At 39.3% G+C, this 23,973-nt stretch overlaps 1 protein-coding gene across 1 annotated transcript in view; it reads left to right on the top strand.

Annotated features, from left to right (window-relative positions):
- TRHDE (thyrotropin releasing hormone degrading enzyme) overlaps positions 1-23,973 on the top strand; it is a 202,912-nt gene that overhangs the window by 15,691 nt on the left and 163,248 nt on the right. The gene's annotated exons all lie outside the window — the stretch shown is intronic.

Raw genomic sequence — 23,973 nt, 5'->3', positions numbered from 1 at the left:
GAAGAGTAGCTGAGGTCACTTGGTTTGTTCAGTCTGGAGAAGAGGAGACTGAGGGGAAACCTCATTGCAGTCTTCAGCATCCTCACTGGGGGAAGCAGAGGGGCAGGCACTGATCTCTTCACTCTTGTGACCAGTGACAGGACTTGAGGAAATGGCATGAAACTGAGTCAGGGGAGGTTGAGGTTTAGGTTTAGGTTACATATCAGGAAAAAGTTTTTCACCCCGAGTGTGCTTGAGCACTGGGACAGGCTTCTCAGGAAAGTGGTCACAGCACCAAGTCGGTCTGAGTTCAAGAAGCATTTGGACGCTCTCAGACACATCCTGTGATTCTTGGGGTGTCTTGCCTAAGGCCAGGAATTGGTCTCTTTGATCCTGATGGGTCCCTTTCAATTCAGCATGTTCTATGATTCTATAAATGTGCTTTATAGGGTCTAACCTGGCTTCACACATCTTTCCCTGCTACTCTGCAAGGGTGTTGTTTGCACAGGGCAATAGCCAGGGTGACTGACCGCCTTTCAGGCAATGCTCTCATTCTTTAAGTTTATTCCATCTCGTAGCGGTTGTGGCTGTCCAACTGCTCAAGCTCAGCACGTGACCCCATCCCCTGGCACCCCTCTCATGCAATGAGGTGAGGGAAGGTGGCAGAGAACCAACTTTGTTGGCCTGCTTCCACTGAATGGTACCCCTAGGAGATCCTTTGCTGCTCCTGCCTGGGAGCTTTCTGGCTGCTGCATGCTGTTGAGACATAGCAAGAGCAGTCAGAAATGAGAACTGAGCCTGTTAGCTTTGTATTTGGAACAGCATAATTTGAAAGCAGATTATGTTTTTCTTTGAAGAGTAAATGACCTAAAGTATATTAAAAAAAGTTATCCCACAGTGGATTATCATGAAAAATATTTAGCCATGCATTTTTTTTCACAGCATGCAGTGGCGCTGTGGGGCAATGTGGGACAAAATGAGAAGATTAATATTTTATTTATTTGAAATTGCTGGGGGGGGATGGGATAAGAAGCAAAGGGTGTTTATTAGCATTTACCTCTGGGAGTATCCACACTTTCTTCCCTCCTGAGAGCAGTGATAGTTTGGTAGTCACAGCAGCTTGGAACCTCAATTAAGAGTTTGTATCCTCAGGACAGCAAGTGGTACCTTAGTTAATAAAGATAAAAGAAGAGGAGAATAAAAGGTGGAAGAAATAAAAAGTGGAGAAGGAAAAAGAGAAGTAAATTCCTATGGAAGAATTTCGAAGAAAGAAGTATACCTACTGAATCATTTGCATACCACGTTTTCCAATCCCCTGGCTAAATAAATTGCACTCCATGGTTGAACAACAGTACATCATGCTGTGTTTTGTTTTACTGAAAAATGTTCCTATATGTTTAAAATTTGATAATGTTGCTGTAAGTTTATTGTTGCCCTTGAAGTACCAGGGGAAAAAAGGGAAACTGATTTATACCTGGTGTAAAATTTTGATAGTTTTTTGTCTGATAGATATATGTCTGTTTTTTAGATAGGAGCCCAAATGGGAATGCCAATGAGTGATAACATGTACTGCTTCATTTAAAGGCATATGTATGAATGCATATGCATTCATAAAATAAATACGTGGAATGTATGTATTATATAAATATATGTATTTATTTATACATATAAATAAATACTTAGAAAATAATATATTTTTTGCCACTGCTGCATCAGAGAAGACGTGTTTTTGTTTTTTTTCCCCCCCCAGACTAAAGGAATAATTCTCTGCGTGTTACTGAACTTCTGCTAACTGGGTTTGGAGGATGGAAAGGGATTGAATCCCAAACTTGGTTTTCTTCTCATCATTAACCTTTGTTTTTGATTCCTTAGCAATCCATATATTTTAAATGTTAAATATGCAGTTCTAGGGTAAGAGAACATAGTGGTCACAGGGAATATCTAATTTATTTCAGTCCACAGTACTTTCACTATATCACCTTTCTGTGATAAGCACCATCAAAGGTAGTGGTAACATTCTGCCCTTCTTTGGAAGCCTGTTATCATCCTGTGCTCTGGTTGTATTTGATCTTTATTGTGAGTTGCTGTTTTACCTGTGAAATGTGGAGTGGTGGTTTGTACTTGTTTTCTATTTAACTGTCTTTAGAGCTTTTTAACATTTATTTTTGAGCCAAAACCATTAGGTTTGAACTGGAAATTCAGACAGTTAATATGAGCAGTTCTAAGACTGTATTAAGGTTTCTACTAAAAAATATTACATCTGTTGTTAAAGTTAATAGGCTCCAAGAGAGCAGAAAGATGAATTCCTTGGGAATATGATATCTTGATGTAGAAAAAAGAAGTTTGAAACTTTTCCTCGTGTCTCTGTATTGCTTGGCTTGTGATGATCCACAAAGGACCTGTCATTCAGAGTTGCTGTGTGAAGTGTCATAAGGTTTGTCTGCCGAGTGACAGTACATACAAGTAACTTGCATTAACTTCTGGCCACAAGAAACATGTGAGGCATACAGAGGAGATAGGGTGGTAGCTTAGAGTTAACCTAGTGCAAACCTTTTCAAAACAGTGATGTGTAAAGCATGAAGAGGCTTGAGAAAGTGAAACAGGATGAAGAAAACTTGGGATTCCTTGCTATGAAACAACTTTGAAATGCCTAACTAGCTTGGTGTGTGAGAGCTGCTTGAGCAGCAGAAAAAGTTCAGTGAAAGCATAATTTAGGTATGGAAATGAAGATATGTGATTTGCATGGTTACAATAGGGCATATTATAACATTTGTCTTTACTACAAAATACTTTGATGAATCACATATGACTAGGAATGATTATACTATCATGAAGTACTGTGAGGATAAAAAGGATCCATGAATCATAGTGCAGCTGGTAGTGTAGACTTGCATGGTTTCACAGTTCTGTTATTCAGGGGTTGATGGCTAAGAAGAAATATTCTGAGTACTGTTTTTATGTACATTTTTGCTTTAGCAGCATTTGAAGTGTTTAAATATGTATAATTATACAGTCTGTTCCCTAACTGAACTCACCAGTACAATGATACCTTGCAGTACCTACATGAGTAAGTCCAGAAACGAACAAAACTGATTTCCCTTGCAGAAGCTATCTGTTCTGAAAGATGCTTCCTCTCAACTGCAGATGGGATTTACTGATGCTGGGATGTTTTCATTAAGCTGAACCATTGTAGTAATTACAATTAACATTTACAAGTTGAAGTGGTTTTCCATATTTATTGAGCTCTGTCACCTGAACTTGGACAAGCTCCCCTCTATCTAACAACCTTTAACCACAGATTTTCATGTCCTTTCTTCTTTGTTGTCTGCTTTGTGACATCTAGTTACTTCAGACTCACTGTCTTTTAGGTCTAAGGACTTGTATGTTTTTTATTCAGCAGACCAAGTTCAAATAGGACTAGTGTACCATAGGTTACATTTTAACATTGTGGGTAAAGCAGTGTAGCTGAAAGCTGCTACTGAACAGATTTGTGTCATCCTTCCCCCTCCCTTGCCTGCACACTTTTGCTGTATTGTTTCTGTCAAATCTAGTGATCTATGGCTGGACAGTAAGCCTGTTCACTGCAATAATCCAAATGGAAACTAACAAAAAAATTTAATAACCTTTTGACTGAACCAATCTCATCCAGTGTGTGGATAGTCCATGGATCTAATTTGAGAGGAGGAGGGAATGCGTGACTGTCCTTTTTAGTGATATGCCATCATAACTGTAGAGTAAGAACAATATAAAATTCTCTGTGAATTTTTTGCCACTCTTGATGACTTGTGGAGGTGTCATTCTTTCACATCCAAGCTGCTGTCGTTATTACTCAGGTGAAGAAGTTAATGCCAGTGCTTGGTATGTGTGAATTACAAATGAGATCTTTCAGAGGAGTGAGATGATGTTACCGTTTCTCTATATGAACCTCAACTTCCTGATTATTAAGAATCCATTATCAGTTAATTCCCGGAGTCTGGCTGTGTTGGTCACTATAGTTGGAGGAAAAAGTCATATGTTATCCACAAGGAAGAGGCACTGTTCAAAGGACCCAGAGCCAGAGCTGGCCTTCAAATCATGTTAATTTACTGACATATTTTGTTTCCCAGTACTTAGAAAAAAACACAACCTAATGTAAGAACAGCCACAGAGGAAAATATTTTACTGTATCCTGTATGGAGAGCAGTTTAGAGATGACAACCAGTGGATTATTACTCCTAGACTCCTGTTGTCAGTGACCCTGACCTGGAGTTATACATGGACCAATAGTTTAGTATCTGCCAAAGGACCTGTGAATGTACATTATCCATGTTGGAAGCTGTTGCATTTTGTGCTCTCTGACAATTGGTGGCAACAAGATCTGTATTTTTACTTACATGTCTTGTTTGCTTAAATGCATTTATTCCACATTTTCATTGGCTGCTCTCTTCTTTTTCTGTAATGATCAGTGACTGGTAGTTCTTCATTTGCTTTTGTGTACCAGTCCTGATTCTATAGATGGTTTAGCTGTCCTTTTTCAGAACTCAAAAGTACTTAATCTCTCCTTGTATGGGATTCACTTCCCATCTCTTCTTATTTTTATCACCTTTCTCTGTGCCTTTTAAGTTCTCCAATGCTTATTTGAAACACTGAGCAAAAGAGAGGGGTGGTGCCACAACTGCCTAGAGTGCTCAAAGTTTATATGCTTGAGCTTGTTCTGTGGCATAATAATGTTTTGGGTTTTATTCTTTCCTTAAACAGTTGTAACTTTGTGTTTGCCTATTGAATATCTGCTGAACACTGAGTTGACATTTTCAGAGAGCTGTCCACAGTGACTCCAAGAGTTCTTCCCTGACCTATAGCTTATTTAGACTATTACTGTGTCTGCATAGTTAAGGTTATTTGTTCCTGTTTACCTTTCTTTGCACTTACTGATGTTGAATTTCTTCTGCTGTTTTACCAACCAGCTACTTGGTGATGTGAGATTCACCAGCAGCATTTTGTACATGTGACTATTCTGAATAATTCTGTGCAGACTGCACAGTTTTCTGCTTATTTGTCCTTGTCAGTTCTGGACACATTCCTTACTGCTTGTCTCTGCTGGTGTGGCAGAAGTGTTCATGACTAACAAGAAAATGGCAGTTGCATGTTCTGTTTTGTGGCAGGGAACTTTGATGGAACTCTACCAAAAAGTTTTGCTGAAAAAGATTCTTATAGTGTGACCATATATATACCTAAACAGGTGAACAGAGAATATGAAGGCTATTGCTGGAAGTCATGGGTGTAGTTATGGTTCAGGTCACTGCTGTGAGATTGACCATCATCTTTAGCTCTTCTGAGTGCATTTTAGTCAGTGTATCTGTTTTGGAATATTACGAATCCCTCTTGAGGTTCTATTAACACTGTTGAACAGACTACCATTGCCTCACAGTGGAGGTACAGATACTCTTTGGTATACAATCATGCACAACATAGAGACCCGTAGAACCTGAAATGCAACTAAAGTGTCTGCTTTATGAAGCATCACTCTAACCATAAGCTATAATGTTTTGACTGTAATTCTGTTACGTTTGTTTTCTGAATAAATCTTTGGAAATTTAATATTCCACTTTATTTCAAGAGGAATGTATTGTCCCTGATGACATTAAGTACTTCGGTTTTGTTTTGGTCAGAAACAGGATTAAGGCAACCTTGATTCAATACTAGCAAACTAAGAATGGCAAGTTCAGCTGGTGAATTGATAAAAAAGTCAGTTATATGCACATCCCTGGTGAGATGCTAACACATTTAAAGGCTAAGTACCATAACACTGGAAAGATTTGTTTCTTCTTTATGTTTCTATTTTTCCTTATTTTTATGGAATGCTAGTAATCTACAAATAAAACAAGGTGAATGAAAAAAAAAAGTAAAAATTATAGATCTGATATGTGGAAAACTGCTTTTCCATTGTTTGCTCTATTTTTTATCTAAACATCCAAGGCTGCAGTGACAGGAAGATAATTTCTCAATGGGAAGCATATTAGAACCATGAATGAAACATCATACCATTGTTTGAAAGCCTGTCTACTCTAGAGGAGGACAGCTAGTGATGTATTTAACTGATCTTTATATAGCTGGACAATGCCAAATATACAGCTTCTTTGGGAACTCCAAAATGGAAAATGTTGGACTTTCCATACCTGAACTTTTAATTTGAAAGAGACTGTCTGTGGTATTGTACCATTTTCTGCTCATCAGCATTCAGCTACACTGCAGGATAGAGTAAAAATACAGAAGCATAAGAAAAAGATAAAAGGAGACTGTGAGCGGAAAAGATAAATGACTTTGCTGTCAGTGCCATATAATGAAAATCAAATCAGTGCTTGGCAACGCACAATTGTCCAATATGGTTAACCCCAGACAGTGTTTTAAATAAAACACATTGTTTTTTTATTTTATTCTTTTATTTATATAAAGATAAATTACTTTGTTATTAGTTGGTTGGAGGGGAAGTAGATGTCCTGGTTCTGTGAAATCATGAGTATGATTTACATGTTTAGTGCCCTCTCAGTCATTGGCTTTTCCAATAATGGAATTTTGTTGTTGCCAAAGTAAGGACTGTAAAAACCCCTGTTAGATTGTTTGGGCTGGGTATCAAAACGATTCTGCACATAGGGTATGTTCACCTTAGTGTGAAGCAATTATTTGTTTGATAATGCACACAAAAGATACCTAGGAGTTAATGAGCTGCTAGGCTCAGTGTTAGTGTGCTCACCATTGCTCACAGTCTTTGCTGGCCTGGCAGGCATTGTCTGGGGAGGATTGTCCTGTGTGGCTCCTTTCAGTAGATGCTGTGTTGCTGAGCTGCCCTCTTCCACCAGCTCTGACAATACTGTCGATGGTGATGACTGGAGGTGGTGATTCCCAGTGGAGTCTGCTAACCACTCTCTGTGGTTTTATACCTTTGTGTTGGTGTTTGCTTCTTGAACTCCTGAGCTAGTTATGATGTTTTGATAATCTCAAGATCTGTCATTTTCTTGGTTTTATCTGCCTCCAGACTTTCTTGTAGCTCTTTTTCAGTAGTTATACAGCTAGGCAGTACCAGAGCTGGACCTTGACATGCAGGCCACTGAACCTCAGGGTAGTGAAAAAAGAGTTACCACTGACAGTTATAGACTATAGTGGGGGTATCTACATGATCAGGTTACATGGTAATTGAAAGTAGTAGTGGTAAAAAAAATAGTTTTGGCAAACCTATAATTTTCATTTTATCAAAAGAAATAATAAAAGTATCTTTTCTGTTTTATTTTCAAACAATATTAATGTTTCAAGAATTTTCTGAAACGGAATTCATTTTAGAATATGCCTATACTGGAATCAAAACGCAAAAAGGAATCCACAACAACTTTGAAAGACTTTTGCAAACTTGCATTTTGTTCCCGATTGGATCTGACAATGTATTTTTAATGAAATCTTGAACATCTGCAAACTGTTTGCAAGCTGGAATTTTCTTTTTGAATAGCTGACTGTGGAATCACAGACTGTATAATCATGGATGCTGTGTATTTATATTACTATATTGCATGTATTTTCAATAGAGTAATATAATAATCACAATAATAGCAATAATGAAATCCCTTCTCTCCGAGTTAAAATTCAACATTCTGGGTAGCATTTCATACTAGTATAGTGTCCTACTGGCTGTTTTTCATGACTGAAAATGACTGCAAATGACCTGCAAACATCTTGTAGAGCTAAAAATACACTTGCTTTCTGGGTTGTTCCTCTCCAGCTTCTTCATTTCAGTAAATAAATCTTGGAATCCACAAGTGTACAAGAAACTTCTGAACCAGAGCTCTTTTTTCTTTTCAGATTAGGTTACAATATACAAACCTATTGGGAGCTCTGCTTTTGTGTGCACAGCAGAAATGACAGTAAAAATCAACATTCAAATATGAGTAATTTCTTAGGATCTTGAATGTGCTTTGAAGAGTGTGCAAGTGCATCAGTGAAACTTGGGTCAGAGAAGGTCATTGGAGCAGCCTTTGCTGCTGCTTCAGGGTCTGTGTTTTGGTGTCCAGATACAGAAAATAATGGGGAAGAATGTGGAGAACAATAGCTGTTCAGCTGACTTACAGCTATTACACAGCTCATATTTGACCCCATTCCTTTGTTAGTGTAAAATGAATGAAGCACATCTGTTCTTTTTAGGGAGAGGTGAGTAATTCTCAGTGGAGTACAGTGCAAGTACAGCATGAGAATCCTTTAATGGGATCTGGAATGGAGAGTGGGATAGCAATATCAGCAGAGCATCGTGTCCCAGGTCATTTGCTGTGTTGTAAGTCAAGGTTTATTAGATCAGACACAGCTCTGCCTCTGCCATACATATGTCTCTGAGCAATGCTGGACTGTAAAGCCCAGCAATGCTGGTGCGCCTGCTAGCTCTTCTATGTTACGCTCTGCTACCAAGAGGAGCTCTCCTCACAAGCATGATCCAGACTGCTGATGAAGTTGCTCACATCTCTATGTGTCTTCTTCAAAAGCTTACTGTTTTCTGAGCTCACCACCTACAGGCCTGCAATGATCTTGTTGTTAGTTTGGGTTTCTTTTTTGCGAGTAATGAGGCCCTTTCATTTTGTTAGGAAAAACCCCAGAGGTGAAATTCTCTCATGATTGTTTAACATCATCTCTGTCTTCTGAACTTCCTTATTTTTTTTCATGAGCAAGCTGGGCAATGGTCAAATGCAGCTGTAAAAGTCAGAAAACCTGTTTGGATGTGTAAGTGCAATGCATGGAGGTGCTTGAGAACAGCATCTGGCTGGGTAGTGTTTGGGAGTCCCTGAAGTACAGCAGCTGAAGGCTGGCTGTTTTGTAGCCTTAATCCCTTGGGGTGCTGTCAATGAGATTGATTGGTCCTTGAACGAGGGAACATTTTAAGCTTTGGCCTTCCATTTAAGGAGTCAATCAGCACTGTGAGCATGCAATCTGGCAACAATGCTTCTCCCTGGGATTTCTTTCTTCTTTCCTCATCTTTTTTTTTTCCCCCCCCTCCCTTTGCTCTACCTAATAGAAAATAACATTTTTGAAGATCCTCATGGGAAAAGTGTAGTAGCTATTTTAGAGGCAGTAGCCTCTACTTGAGAGCTTTAGGTGAAACTGGCAGCAGAATGTTAGTCATTGATATTTAAACAAATGTTTTTCTGAGAAACTTCAGGTAGTGTTTTCCTTCACAGACCGATCTGAAGACCATCTACTTTTAATTATTTTCATTTTCTTAACCTAGCTCCTTCAGTCCCCTTCCAGATCCTCTTGACATTAGTGACAGTTTGCCTCTTAGGGAAATGAAGTTTTCAAGCTCAGGGATTCCAGTCCTCACTGATACTTTGTTGCACATAATTAAGAGTACACAAACTACATGACAGAATCTTTTCTTCTATTGTCCTGCCAACAACACCCAAGCACCAGAAACTTTGGAAAAAAGGATATTCGAGGTCCTGTTCTGATATGCTAAACCTAGAGAAACCTTCCTTGCAAAGTTCTTTTTTATCCATTATGGTGTTTAAATCCTGTGGAAGCTTCCAAAAGATTTGCATTTTCTTGTGTTAGTACGTGCTAAAGTGCACAAATGCTCTTGCTGCCCATGCACTGTTGATATTGCCATAGTAATTGTTCTTAATGCTTGTTAATATGAAGAACCTTCAGTTGTAGACACAGTTTATGCTGTGGGTAGAGATACGGCGAGAGCAAATAAAAGCTTCCATTTTAAAAGTTTACCTTGCTGTGCAGTCAGGGCATGTCTCATGAGAGGGAATGCTATCTTAGACTCTAAGAAGTGCTAAAAAGAGAGAGACTAATGAAGCTGTTATATTGATGTGAATGTCAGCTGGAAGTTAAGCAGGGGAATAGCTTTCTTCATCAGCTAGGAAAAGGGAAGGAAGGACTTCAAAAAACGGCAATCTGCTCCCCTCTCAGCAAAGGACCATACCTGTGCAGTCTGTTTTATTATGCTAGGAACTGAAGTAATGATTGTGGTAAAAATGTTTCTGTCTTCTTATTTCCATAATTAACATGCTATTTAGGACTTAAACCTTTAATGAGAGTTCTGTTTTGCCTGCATTATGACCACTGTGCTTGACACCCACGTTTCAGAAAATTTTCTCTTCTTTCCATCTTTCCATAATCCATTGGACCCTGTTGTTGCTTTGTCCTAGTGAGCTTCCTGGGGAAGGAATTGCCTTGACTTTTTTTTGTAAGCAGGGGTTTTAACTCTCTTTATTCTTGGAAATGATCCTGTCCTAAACATGCTCTTTTAATCTAATGCTAACCAGCGCATTGATATGAATGAAGAAATCAGCTTTCACCAAATTGTTTTGCTTTAGGAAACTTGTGTGATATTCATCTAGATCTAGTTTAATCTCAGCTGGTTAGCTGGCTGGCTGGCTGTTAAGATGTAAACCAGATGCTGTGTTTGAACTGTGACTGATGAGAAAGCATTGTTAGCAAATTGACCTTTTCCATAGGCAGGCAGAGGATATCACAGATTAACTCGCGTGTTCCTGATAGGAACTATGTCCTGAGTAGTGGAAGTTTTAAGATGAGGAAAGTAATTTGAATGACAAAATGTGCAAAGATATTTTTTCATAATCATAAACATCTAAGCATTTCATATATTGGAAGGGATTTGATTAATAACCCTGCAGTTAAAAATTTCATAGTATTTTATTTAATTGAAACAATTCACATATTAATGTGTGTTCTGTGGATTAAAACCAACATGCTTCAGAGTCTTCTTATCCCATTTGTATATGTCAGAGTACTTGAATTTTGCAGCTTCTTCTGTCTTAAGGTGCAAAAACCTGTTTGGCAGTTCAGATTTTTTGTGTATATATAATCTGCTGCTTCTCATCTATATCTCTGCTGGCTAATGCTTAGGTGGTTAATCACGGTGATTCCTTGTTGCGGCCTTGATCTTTCTCAGATGGGAGTCTTGAAATAGGATTAATATTCTAATTAATTCAGCCCTTCTATTTTGCGTTCTCTATAATTGTAGTTTGCCTTTGAATTTTTTTTCTCTTTTAGTTCTCATGTTTTACACTGAGACTGGTGTTCTCAGAAGGGGGCTGGAATCCTTCCAGTTGAAGATATTAATGATAGATGGCAGCCTCTTTCCTAATATGTCTTCTTTGGCTGAAGTGCTCATTCTGTCCATGGTTTTGTCAGGGGCTAGTTAAGCAAAAGCATTTGAATATTATTAGCACATTTAGCTTTTTTTTCATTTTTCTATTGTTCTGTCAGTTTGGAGGTTTTTAAAAACATTTGAAATATTAGTTGAGAGTCAGAATCAGAGCTTTTAATGAAGCTTTTTAGTGGATTTTAGTGTGTCCATACAAAAAATTTGATTTCTTGTTTCCTTATTTCGTGGTTTATGGTTTTTATTTTCACTGGCCTAATTGTTTGTCTCTTTCCTCAGACAAGGTTTTAGCCTGAAGGAGCTCTCACTGTTAATATGGTTGCTACTCTTATTGCTGTAACCTGTTTTTGGTTGTGATATGAATTTTATGCCAGTCAGAGCACAAAATTTCCCGCGGGCATATTTTTCTCCCTCCTGAGGGCTAAGTACAGTTTTTCACAAAGTATTGTGGGCTCAATCCAGCACAATGCAGACTTGTCTACAAAGTGCTCAGTTTCCTCAATGCCAACAAGTTTTAAAGGGTACTTTAAAACTCAGAACCTTACAGCACTAATCTGTTTGCCTTGCGAACAGTTTTGCTATTAAGTTTACATGTAGCTCACAGGATACTTTTTTGTGTTCCTCTTGCTGATTGCTGCCATTGTAAGCTGTGCTTTGAGTGAATGCGTTTGAGCTCACAGGTGAACTGTGCTTCTGCTTTGCTTTTTTTGGTTCTCTTTATTTACCACAGATTTATTTTTTTTTTCTTAATACTGTAAACATGATAAGTATGATGAAATGTATACCTACCAGACTATGGTTTCCACTATGGTTGTGCTGAATTTATGTGAAACTTGAAAGTACTGACATGCCCTTGCAGTCATCCTTGAATTGTCATGTACAGTCTGTCTCTGCTATCTCCCCACAGCTTTGTTATGGTCTAGACAAGTACATCACTTTACTTATTAGCTATTTTTTAGGGGACCACTTTGTTGACATGCCTTAAAATAATTACTTTTAAGTGAATAATAAAAAAAACTATGCCTTTAAGCAAAGCTAAATAGTCTCAGCATGGTTGCTACTTTACAAAAGGTGTTATTATGGGAGTGCGATGGTTACTCTTACACGAGTCAGTGTGGGGAACCTCAGTTTTCAGAAGGTCTTCTAAGTTAAGTAATTTCAGGGGTACAAGTCTATCGTGTGGAATAAAGTTTGTGTCTGGTTTTTGAAAAACATGTTGTGACTGAGGAACCTGAAAACAGGATTTTTCTTTTTTTTTTTTTCTATTTGTAATGGAACAGGTGCTGTTTTCCAGAAAATGTGTTTTAGGAATAGTAATTTGATGATTTATTATGAAAAGATGACTTATCAGTTTGGCACAGTGAGGATATTCAAGTTCTATTTCTGGCTCTTTTTCAGATTTCCTTCCTTATATTAAATCCATCTTTCTACATCTTTCATTTATAAAATGAAGATGATAACAGTTCATTTTCCTCATGTTTTACCTTTTACTCTTTAGACAGGAAGATTGAGAATAACAAACATCTCTTGCCCGTATTTGTGTAGTCAACAAAGCACAGAGGAACTTTGTTGTCATAATGAGTCTCTAGACGCTGCCAAAATATAAATCAGCAGTTACAATGTTTTCATATTATCATTTCAAATGGAATCACTGGAAGGTAACATCTGTGCACTTTTGACAGAGCAGTCTCTAGCTAGGTAAAATCAGGCATGCTGTAAAGCTGCTGAACGTTGTAGGTCACTTGTTAGCACTTTCTTTAAACTTGTGTACTTCTATAACTTTTTTAAAGTCCAAAAGTAGGGAAATATCATTTATGAATGATGTGTGATGTGAATGCTTTGCCTATAAAATAGCCAGTAAATAGTACTTGGAATAAGAGAACTCAATCCAATCCCAATCCAATCAAAGGAAGTCAAAATTGGTGTTAACCCTGGGAATACATCTGCTGCAGATTTTTTTTCTGGAGGAAAAAGCCATTCCCACATCATCTTACCTCTGGGGTTGCGATACAGAGTTTGTATGTGTAATAGGTAAATAATGTAAATCTTTGTGCTTTGTTTCTTAAAGCTATGCTGATTTTTCACCTTCTACAAAGAACTGGCAGGAGCTTTAACCACTGGGAATTTCAACAGTTTAGGCACTGACTTACCTACAATAGCACTTCAGAAGAACTTGAACCTTCTTCCTAGGCTGAAGTTCTGTAATAACTGAAATTTATCTGTGACCAGTCTGTCATGGTCCTCTCTTCTCTCCACAAATGTTTTTTCTTACTATCTAGCACTGAACTGATGGGTGTCCAGATGAGGAAGCTGGGTTGCCTGGACACTACCCATCTGGTTGGCATAGTTAGCTGACTCATCTGGCTGACAGGTTGCTGTGAGAAGAGATGAACTCTAGTGCTGGTGTAATAGGAGAGTCGAGGCTGAATGACTGAGTATATGGCGGTGAGATCGTGGCAGTCTTGGCTGGCTGAAATGGCTATGAAATGGTGTCTGTAATTACATTTGCTCTACATTAGTTGTTAACATGTTCACTTTTTGTCTCTGAGCCATTTCAACAAGATGATACAGATTCTAAGTGCTCTAAATTAATCTTAATGGCACTGTGGTCAGTGACATAGTCAGTATTTTATTGTATGCTAGTTAAGCACTGGTTGGATTTATATGTAAGTGCAGCTCATTAACTTTCCAAAGTATTTTATGATCTCAAGTTAGAAATTGTAGCATGTCTGCATGACAGTTTTTCCTCCTGGTAGAATACATTGTTGCACCTTTGACTGGAGCAGTCACATTTGTTTTGGTTCAGATGAGAAATTGATGAGGCAACTAGATGCTTGTCCCATGTGGTCACGTTTATTTAGAAAGGGGCTGCACAAAGCTCTTCCCCCGTTCTCACAAGTCTGAAAATACCTGACAAATCTTTTTGCTTTATATCCTGCATTTGTCCACTGTCACCCCCTAAGTTTCTCTCACTTCTTTCTCCTTGAGGGTCATGCTGCAAGGTTTTATCTAGGAACATCTGGACATCTGGGAGGAGACAGTTAGCGATCTGCTAAGCCACTTGGATTCTCACAAGTCTGTGGGACCATATGGGATCCATCCAAGGGTGATGGGGGAGCTGGCAGAAGAGCTCGCCAAGCCACTCTCCATCCTTTACCGACAGTCCTGGTGCACTGAGGAGGTCCCAGATGGTTGGAAGTTGGTGAATGTCACACTGATCCACAAAAAGGGCTGCAAGGAGAACCCGGGAAACTACAGGCCTGTCAACCTGACCTCAGTGCCTGGCAGGGTTAAGGAGCAGATCATCCTCAGTGCAATCACACAAGACCTACAGGATGGACAAGGGATCAGACCCAGCCAGCAGGGGTTTAGGAAGGGCAGGTCCTGTCTGACCAACCTGATCTCCTTTTATGATCAGGTGACCCGCCTGGTGGATGAGGGGAAGGGTGTGGATGTGGTCTAGCTGGACTTCAGCAAAGCCTTTGACACTGTCTCCCACAGCATACTCCTGAAAAAGCTGCAGCCCACGGATTGGACAGGGGCACTCTGTGCTGGTTTAGGAACTGGCTGTAGGGCTGGGCCCAGAGAGTAGTGGGGAATGGTGCTGCCTCCACTTGGCAGCTGGTCACTGGTGGTGTCCCCCAGGGATCAGTGTTGGGCCCAGTTCTACTTAATATTTTTATTGATGATCTGGATGAGGGGATTGAGTGTACCATTGGCAAATTTGCAGATGACATCAAGTTGAGGGGGAGTGTCGATCTGCTGGAAGGCAGGAGGGCTCTTCTGAGGGACCTTCAGAGGGACAAGCAGGAGAGACAGTCTGATTCCAATGGGATGAGGTTCAACAAGGCCAAGTGCCGGGTCCTGCACTTTGGCCACAACAACCCCATGCAGCGCTACAGGTTGGGGACAGAGTGGCTGGAGAGCAGCCAGATGGAAAGAGACCTGGGAGTTTGGATTGACAAGAAGCTGAACATGAGCCAGTAGTGTGCCCAGGTGACCAAAAAGGCCAATGGCATCTTGGCCTGTATCAGGAACAGTGTGGCCAGCAGGACCAGGCAAGTGATTCTTCCCCTGTACTCAGCGCTGGTGAGGCCACACCTGGAGTACTGTGTCCAACTCTGGGCCCCTCAGTTCAGGAAGGATAATGAGGAGTGGGTCCAGAGAAGAGCAACGAGGCTGGTGAAGGGACTCGAGCACAAGTCCTATGAGGAGAGGCTGAGGGAGCTGGGCTTGTTTAGCCTGGAGAAGAGGAGGCTCAGGGGAGACCTCATCACTCTCTACAACTCCCTGAAAGGAGGTTGTAGCCAGGTGGGGGTTGGTCTCTTCTTCCAGGCAACCAGCAATAGGACAAGAGGGCATGGTCTTAAGCTGTGCCAGGGGAGGTTTAGGTTGGATATTAGGAAGAAATATTTTACAGAGAGAGTAATCAGACACTGGGCTGCCCAGGCAGGTGGTGGATTCACCATCCCTGGAGGTTTTTAAGCTGAGATTGGATGTGGCAATTAGTGCCATGGTCTAGTAACCATGGCAGTATTGGATCAAGGATTGGACTTGATGATCTCGGAGGTCTTTTCCAACCCGGTTGATTCTATGATCTACTATATCTGTTCAAGGCCTCTTTCCCCTTGCCCTGCAACAGTGCTTGCGTTTAGTTTCCTGAGACATCTCTCTATTCCCTCAGTGACCATTTCTATCATATAAACTTTTTTTTATTGATGGCTTTTCTTATTTTAACTAGTTTGTTAAAACAGTCTTGAATGAGGATTCAAAGACAGTGTTTGTTTACTTTAAAAAAATTCCATCCAATCTCTTGCAAAGCTGTTTCCTTAGGAAGTATCAGGTCATTGAATGCTCATTGGTTTCAGCTACCTTTAAAAAAAATACCAAATTTATTAAAATATTTAGGGCTCGGTGCAGTGCTGTATGTGACTGCTCAGTTTAGAGTAATCTCTTTATAAAAATGAGCTGTCCCTTCGGTATTCAGTAAGCACATTTCAGTACCATGCAGTCTTTTTTGAGTATTGTCCATGACATTCTTCTGTAATTTCTTCCTATTATCACATTTAACTATGTTCACTACAGCAGAATTGATATTTCACTACAGCTACCTCTCTCTTTCTCTCCTTCACTCGTCACTGTTGTAAAATTTATTGCATTTGAGCACGCACAAAATGTGTGGAGTTATGCGCACATGTGAAACAATCCATGCACGTTCTTAGTGGAATCTGGCCTGTAGCTTGTTTGCGTATGTAGTGAAGCGTTATTTATTTTGAATTTATCACATTTAAAAACCCATTTGAGATGCAGTGCCTTGTTTGCAGAAGTGATGCAGGGAGTTTGCAGCCAAGACTGTTGGATCCAGGCATCTGTCTGCTATATTGAATGCGTAATGTGACCCTATCTTTATCTCTGTAACAATAATAAAAGCAATACCTATGCCTAAAATAGTGAGCAAAATAATGATAAAAGAGATCTCAGATTATCAAGTAAATTGAAGCTTTTAGGAACAGAGGCAATGCATGTGTTTTTTATCTGAGGGTGTCACTTGCTGCTGAAGTATTACAGATCTTGAAATAAAGAGCAGAAGACTGTTTTGTCCCCCTTTAAAAAGTTTGTAAGTGGCTGCTCTGTCTTCTGTAACTATAACATGTAAAGGGATGTTTGAGGTTAAACACGTATTTAAAATTGAACTTAAGCATAAGTCTTTCTGAACTGAGATTTTTAAATCATTGTGGGATCCCAGATGCACCAGCACTGGGCTGAGCCCATGGGTATAGTCACATAGAGGACTGGAGCTAGTTTGGAGGGGCATCCCAAGAACAGTGCTTACTGTAGAGTCTGCTGGCTTTGAGAAAGGGATTAAAGGACAGACATTATTCCCAGAATGGCTTTGCTGACACCAGTTGATGTGCAGAAACATCTGTTTCATAATGGGAAAGCACTCTAAGCTGCTTTATAACACCTGACAGTAATTCTCTGTGAAGTAGGTGGGAAGGGTAACTATCATTAATTGTGAAGTGAATTCCTGTGTTGATTCCCATGCTTGCCTGAGAAAACAAGATCTAAGGTTATTGGCAGACTTTTGCTCCATTTCCATAACCCCATTTGCTCCCAGTCTGTTCAGACTTAAGTACATGCAGCAAAATGGAACAAAGACAGAAGAAAGGTTGAGGGGACATTGAGACATTAGGAAAATAGATATATGCCATGCTTGGAACATTAGCCATGTTTGCTTGGAGAGATACTGCAATAGTGACGAGGTAAATGAGAGAGAGGTTCAGATCTCTTTTGGTTCCACAGGCATATGTGATGTGACAGTATTCAGGGCTGGGGAAAGGCTCTCCATGGATGTGGGTGCCTTTAGGAGAGGTTTTGTGTAGTGATGTGGGTGGCAATGTCTGGGGTATTAGATGATGTGAAGCAAGGGTTAGGATTATATATGCATCATCTCCCCCTGTCCTGGCCTTGCACGTGATGTACCTTTTACTTTAGAACTATATATGCACTTATACATTTGAAGCCTACTCTTGAAGACATTATTCTCTATGCTGTACAAAGCTGGCCTTGGACCTGATGCAGCGAATGGTTACTGCTGTGTATGTTCTGCATCAGGCTGTTTTCAAGGTTCAGAGAGCTATTTTCCTTATACTACATGAGATAGAAACATACAGTCCAGTCCTGCCTCTCGTGATTTGAACTATTAGTGGCCATGACCAAAGTACAGCCATTTAAAGGACTGGGTTTTTTTTGCTTTTTTTCCCCCTGTGCAACTGCATAACAAGGACTGTTCAAGCAGTGATCTAAAAACATGGAGTGTAGACATGGTGGATGCTGCTGGTGAAGGTTGCCTTGGGAGAAGTGTCCCTAGCCCAGCGGCAGGACCAGTTGTGTCTCTTGCCCCCGTAGTTAACAAGAGTCATTCAGTTGAAATCAATGGGTGTTGTTTTATGCCGTTAGAGCCCAATGAACCATCTGCTTTCACAAGTCTTTTCTTGCTAAAACAGAGGTGCACTTCATTTCCTTGGAGCAGTATTTCGCATCCAGTGGGCTGTGATTCCCCTAGGGCATAGAGGATGGCAGTTGGAGTAGTCTTAAAAGATGGAAAAGATGGCTAAACATTTAAAGGAAAGTTGCCTTGCAGAATGAATGCAGACTATTATATGGGATTATTGTGATCAGCAAACTGTACCGTAACAATAAATAAAAGAATAAAAATGTCTTTGGGTGACACTAAAAAGATAACACCATTCTAAGAACGTTTCAAAGGGAATGCACACATGAACTAGAAGGTGGCACAGAGAATAATGTCTTCAAGAGTAGACTTCAAATGTATAAGTGCATAAAAATTCTAAAGTAGGTGGTGGGCTCTGGTTCTGCAGGCCTGCAAACTTCTTACTGTAACATCCTGATTTCTGCCAGATTATCAACTTCCTTGATTCCCTGGGAAAGTAGGTTGGCAGGCTTATGGTACTTCTCACAAAGGTTTTTAGTGCTGCCTTCTAGTGCCAGAGGGAGAGCATACTATGGTTCTCTCTGGTCTTCCTTTAGTGAATTCCTCTAGGGTAGATGGTGGGACAACAGTCTCTTTGCAATTAGGCATGTCTAAGTAATGAGTTTTTATTTCCATGATCAAAATGTTGAATGTATTCCATGTTCCTCCTGCCTGCATTGCAGAACCCTTTGGTTTGACCTGAAGTATTTCACATAATGTGAAAAAATGACAGCACGTTTTTCCTTTCCATTTGTATTGGATCTGGCTGGGATGGAGTTAATTTCCCAGCAGCCCTCACAGTGCTGTGCTTTGCATTGGTAGCTAGAAAGGTGTTGATAATGCACCAGTGTTTTGGCTGTTGCTGAGCACAGCATCAGTGCTGTAACATTCTTCCCACCCAAATCGAGGGCAAGATCCTGGGAGGGGACACAAGTAGGCCAGCTGACCCAAACTGAGCAAAGGGATATTCAATACCATATGACATCAGCTCAGGTATAAAAGCTACGGAAAGGAGGAGGAAGGGGGGGACATTAATTGTTTACAATGTTTGCCTGCTGAGAAACCACTACATATGCTGAAACCCTGCTCCCTGGGAAGTGGCCGGACATCATGTGCTAATGGGAAGTAGAGAATAAACCTGGTTATTTTCCTCTTTGCTTGTGCGTGCACAAAACTTTCACTTTTGCTTTAGTAAACTGCCTTATCTCAACCTATGAGTCATTTTCCATCTTGTTCTCTCTCCCCTGTCCGACTGGGAAGAAGAGTGATACGGTGGGTTGGTGGCCCTGGCATCCAGGCAAGGTCAACCCAATACACCATTCTTCATCCCTTTCATTCTATACTCTTTTTCACACACTTAAATTTTAATGCCAAAAAAAAGGTAAAGAAAAAAGTAGTGATTTTAACATGTCAAAACAGAAGAGTTTTACTTCTTTTGAACCCATTCCTCTGTTTATTATGTGCTGAAATTATCACTAGTCTTTGGTACAGTAGAAACATTTTTAGTGAATATACTATTCTCCGGAAATAAAGATGTTTGTTGCTATCTACAATTGTACTTGTCAGAATTTTGCCCATTATATCTTGTATATAGTTACTAATTCATATTTTTTTTGAAGCATTCTGAAGTAATAAGACGAGGAAAGCACTTTTCTTTTTAAGTGCTAACTTTCTTTTTGATGGATAATTTTTACCTGCTGTAGACAGGAAGGTTTTTCTCATGCACTGTAGTTATTAACCTGACTTCAGTTAGGTTTTACATGTGTTGCACATTTCTTAGCATATATCGCTACTGTCCCTCACTTCGGGAAACAGTTTTCATTTTACAATCACGTTCATCTCTTCTGGCAACCTAGTGTTACAAATATTTTTAAAATTTCTTTGACTTACGTAACAAATGCTGAAATATTAAAAAAGACTACAGAAAATGTGGCAAAATGTACAAATTGTTTGTAAAAGTACAGCAAATACTTTTGACTAACTATAGAGAAGTAGGCTATTGATCACTTATAAAATATGTGAAATTTAGCATATAAATTTCAGGAATGTTTTAGTATTTTTTCTGATAATGGTGCCAAAATAATTCCAAGAACTTGAATTAGGTTGCTAATATTTTTGAAGTAATCTTTCAGGATGATTTTTTTCGAGATATTATCTGAGTGTGGTTGAGTATTGTCTTTATTTAAAGTTCTTGTGAAACTGCTTGAGGGCTTCTGGAAGGCAAACAAGAGGAAACAACTCATATTTTTGCCCACTTCAGAAAAGAATGAGAAAATATACATTGCAGCGATTTCATTTGGGATCTCTAGTAACTTCTAGAGTTATTAACAGCTGTGTCTTATAACAGGGAGGTCTGGGTTGTAGGGCTGAAGGTACAAACCTACTTGCTCAAATTTGTGGTCGGAAGAAGATGGTCAGCCTGGTTCCATTTGAGAGAGAAACAAAAGAACCTGTATTTCTTTTTCTTATTAATCAGAACTTCTGTTGAGAAATTGGTAGTGGTTGCAAATGTAGGTATAAAGGAGCTAAGAAAAACCTCCAGAATTTAGGTTAATTGTGTGACCTTAGTTATGTTCTTAGGTTTTGTGACAGTGTCATTATGAAAATGATTCCTCATAATATTTTTCTGATATTTTTGTCATTGAGGCACACAGGGAACTATGCTGCATCAGAATACCACCAGTATGGTGTGAATATGTGTGTTGTCTGAAGAGTCCCTACCTTATTAATTCCCAAATATGGAGGGTGCATGGTGCAGGTTGTAAGGTGGCAGTGAGGCTGAATGCCTGTTTTGAATTCCCTCTCTGCCTCTCTGCCACTGCCACCTCAGTTGCTATGGGATGCCAAGTAAATCACATAAACTGACACAGTCTCATTTAGTCATTAATCATGTGTTACTGATTTTCTTAATGCCCAAACTATGGCACTTGTGGCCAGACTCAAAGCTGTATAAAGTGTTCACCACTGCAGTAAGATATAATTGGAACAGTGCTTTAAGTATGTGGAACAAAACTGTTAAATATACTTGACATTGAGAGGTGTCCAGAATGGCACCCAGAATTAGTATTAGTCTCTCTTTGTTTACTTTCTTATGTGAAAATTATAGTCTAACCTAATCTTGCAAAGATTATGAAAAAGAGCATCACTGATATTTGCAGGGTAGTAGGTGCCATTGCAGTGAGTGATGAATTGTGCACCTAAGCAAGAAAGCTATTTATCTTTTGTAGGAGAACATGCAGTGCTTTTATTTATTATATTTAGGCCTGACCCTGCAGAAGATTTTGTTTTTTCTCTTATTTAAATTATTGCAAAATAGAATTCTTAGTATAGTGATCAATCAGCCTGTGGGAAAGTATATAATAATTAGGCATTATTGTTCAGTCCAACATAGTTTTAAAGCAACACAACCTACCTGCCTTTTGAAATGAAAATACTAAACCAGCAAGCAATTTATTCTAAACAAATCTCATATCTTAATCTTCATTCTGTTTTATTTACTTAAGCTCCTCTTTGGAGCAGTATATGAAGACTTTACAGTCTTTATTACTTTACACTCAGAATCTTATAAGCTAAGGAAATAATATAGTCCCTATTTGATGGATTTGGCAGTAAGATATCTTATGGTCAAAGTAAGCCCATACACATTAAAAGACATCAGTGTGTGAAAGTTAGTGGACTTCAATTTCGAGCTTATAGGTGCCAGACTTTAGACTCTGGACCAAGCTCCTTGTGTTGTGAATGATACCTCAGAAAGTGTCATCCAAAACAGCTAACTGGGCAGGCAGAGTGTCCAGATTGTCCCCTGTAGTAGCCCTCTGTCCCTGCCCTCTGCTAACCAACAGGGAATTTTCTGAGGCCAGGGACAGGCCTGTGATGGTGCGTCTAAGGTTCCTCCATATGTTTCATGTTCAGTGGTTGTAGGGTGAAAAGCAGAAGCAGACCCAACATTTGAAGATATCTGGCTGCTTTGGCAATACCTGTTGCCTCAAAATCCCTGAGAGACCTGGACAAAGGCACAGGTAATTTCTGAAGTGTATTCCAGTTTGGGGGTGACCTTGGTGTGAGCCATGGGGCCCTGGCAGTCCAGAGCTGTTCTGGGCAGGCAGAGAGACAGAGGGAAACTTTACGGGCAAAATAAAACTGTATTTAGTGTTAGGCAGGAGACAAATGAAAGTTTGCAGCATTGTGGTTTTTAAGCTTTGGTACCTTGGCTCTATCTCAGACACTATTAAATACCTTTTCTGCATTTGCCAAAAGACACACATTGTAATGCAATAAATTGAACCTTGATTTTTCTTGTATCTACCTATTATTTTCTTCTCTTCAGTTGTCATATTTATTATTATGGACACATTTGACCACTGTCAAATTGAATGATTTTTTGCATACTTGGTTGGCTGACTCTTTTTTTTTCCTAGTTTACTGGTACAGTCAGCTGTGCCAGTAAAGCAATTATGCAAAATTATGTATAAAGGTTTAATGATACAAAACAGTGTTCATCACAAATCTAATTGTGATTCTTAACATCCTTCAACAAACTAAAGGTTTTGAGACATTTGGATTAGCATCTCTGTGGTTAATATCTATTTTGTTAAAAAATATATTTAATTTAGCAGATAAGGGAACATTTAATGTACATGCTACTGTTAACTTTGAAAGGAAGCAATGAACAAAAATAGTGATTTGGAGGGATTCAGATAATGGTTTATATGCTTTCAGGTGGTGATTATAGGAAGTCTGCTTTATTACATATCTCATTAGGTTACATCGTTACCTGTTTTACATTACAAGTGATAACTATGTATGGTTGATGGTGCACTGAGTCTAATACAACACAAAGATTAAAGATGGACACTGTAATGAAGCAAATAATGTGTCTGCATACTGAGAACAGAGAGATAGCGGGTTACAACAGAATTGATAGGTACAGTATTTGATATCTGGTTTCCACTTGGATAACTGAACTGGTTACTTTCAGTAGTAAAGCAATACTTGGTAATGCTTTCACTGAAGCAAAAAATTGCATTGGCTTTTCTTGGTCCATAATAGTGTTTAGAAACATTCCAAAGCTGACATTTCTCCCTCATGTTTGCATTGCTATTTTCTGATTTTTGCCCTACTGCTTTCCTCAGAACCCTGACTGGGATTTAATCCTACCACAGAAAGTATTAGGACTGACATTTAGTAGAGTCTCATTTGTGTCAAGTCGTTATGTACTGCAGGGAGAGACCTTCTGCCAGTTATTAGAGACAAAGCACACACTACTTTCATCAGGTGAATGAGGAGGGAGAGTGAAAAGTGGCTGTCCTTTCTGTCCCTTTCTTGGTTAACAGTTCTTGGCTGTATGTTGTGTTTGCACTAAGGAAGCATTAAGGTCTGTAAGGACAGGGAAGAGGGAAAAACCAAGAAGTGCTTTCTGCTACCTTCTTAATCAGGGTCAGACTTGAATGCAGAATTATGAAGGTGAGTTCTTTTCAGTTGGTTCACTCCAGGTAGTCAAATATGTGAGCTGTTTTATACTGAACAGAGCAGTCTGTAGCGTGTATAAACAGCTTTGATTTACTGCTTTCTGAAAACAGAGACCTGAAGCAGTCAAGGAGGTTTCAGGAATGTTAATTGTTTGTGTACATGAATGAGCTTATAAATGGTTGTTTTTGCAGTCTTCCCAAAGCTCATCGAGGGTAACTGTGTCACTGCCAGAGAAAAGAGAATGATTATTTTCTTTTCTTCACAGTCTACTAATATTTTCAGGGCTTGATATAATGTGCCTTTAACAAACCATGAAGTTCTCTCCTACTGAGTCACTGCATTCTGCCTACATTCAGTGTAGGCAGAGAACCATTATACTAATCCA

The sequence above is a fragment of the Lepidothrix coronata genome, unplaced genomic scaffold, assembly GCF_001604755.1.
Source record: "Lepidothrix coronata isolate B3197 unplaced genomic scaffold, Lepidothrix_coronata-1.0 Scaffold206, whole genome shotgun sequence".
NCBI classification, from domain to species: Eukaryota; Metazoa; Chordata; class Aves; order Passeriformes; family Pipridae; genus Lepidothrix; species Lepidothrix coronata.
The sequence above is the reverse complement of the archived record's forward strand: the minus strand, read 5'-3'. Positions and strand labels throughout refer to the sequence as shown.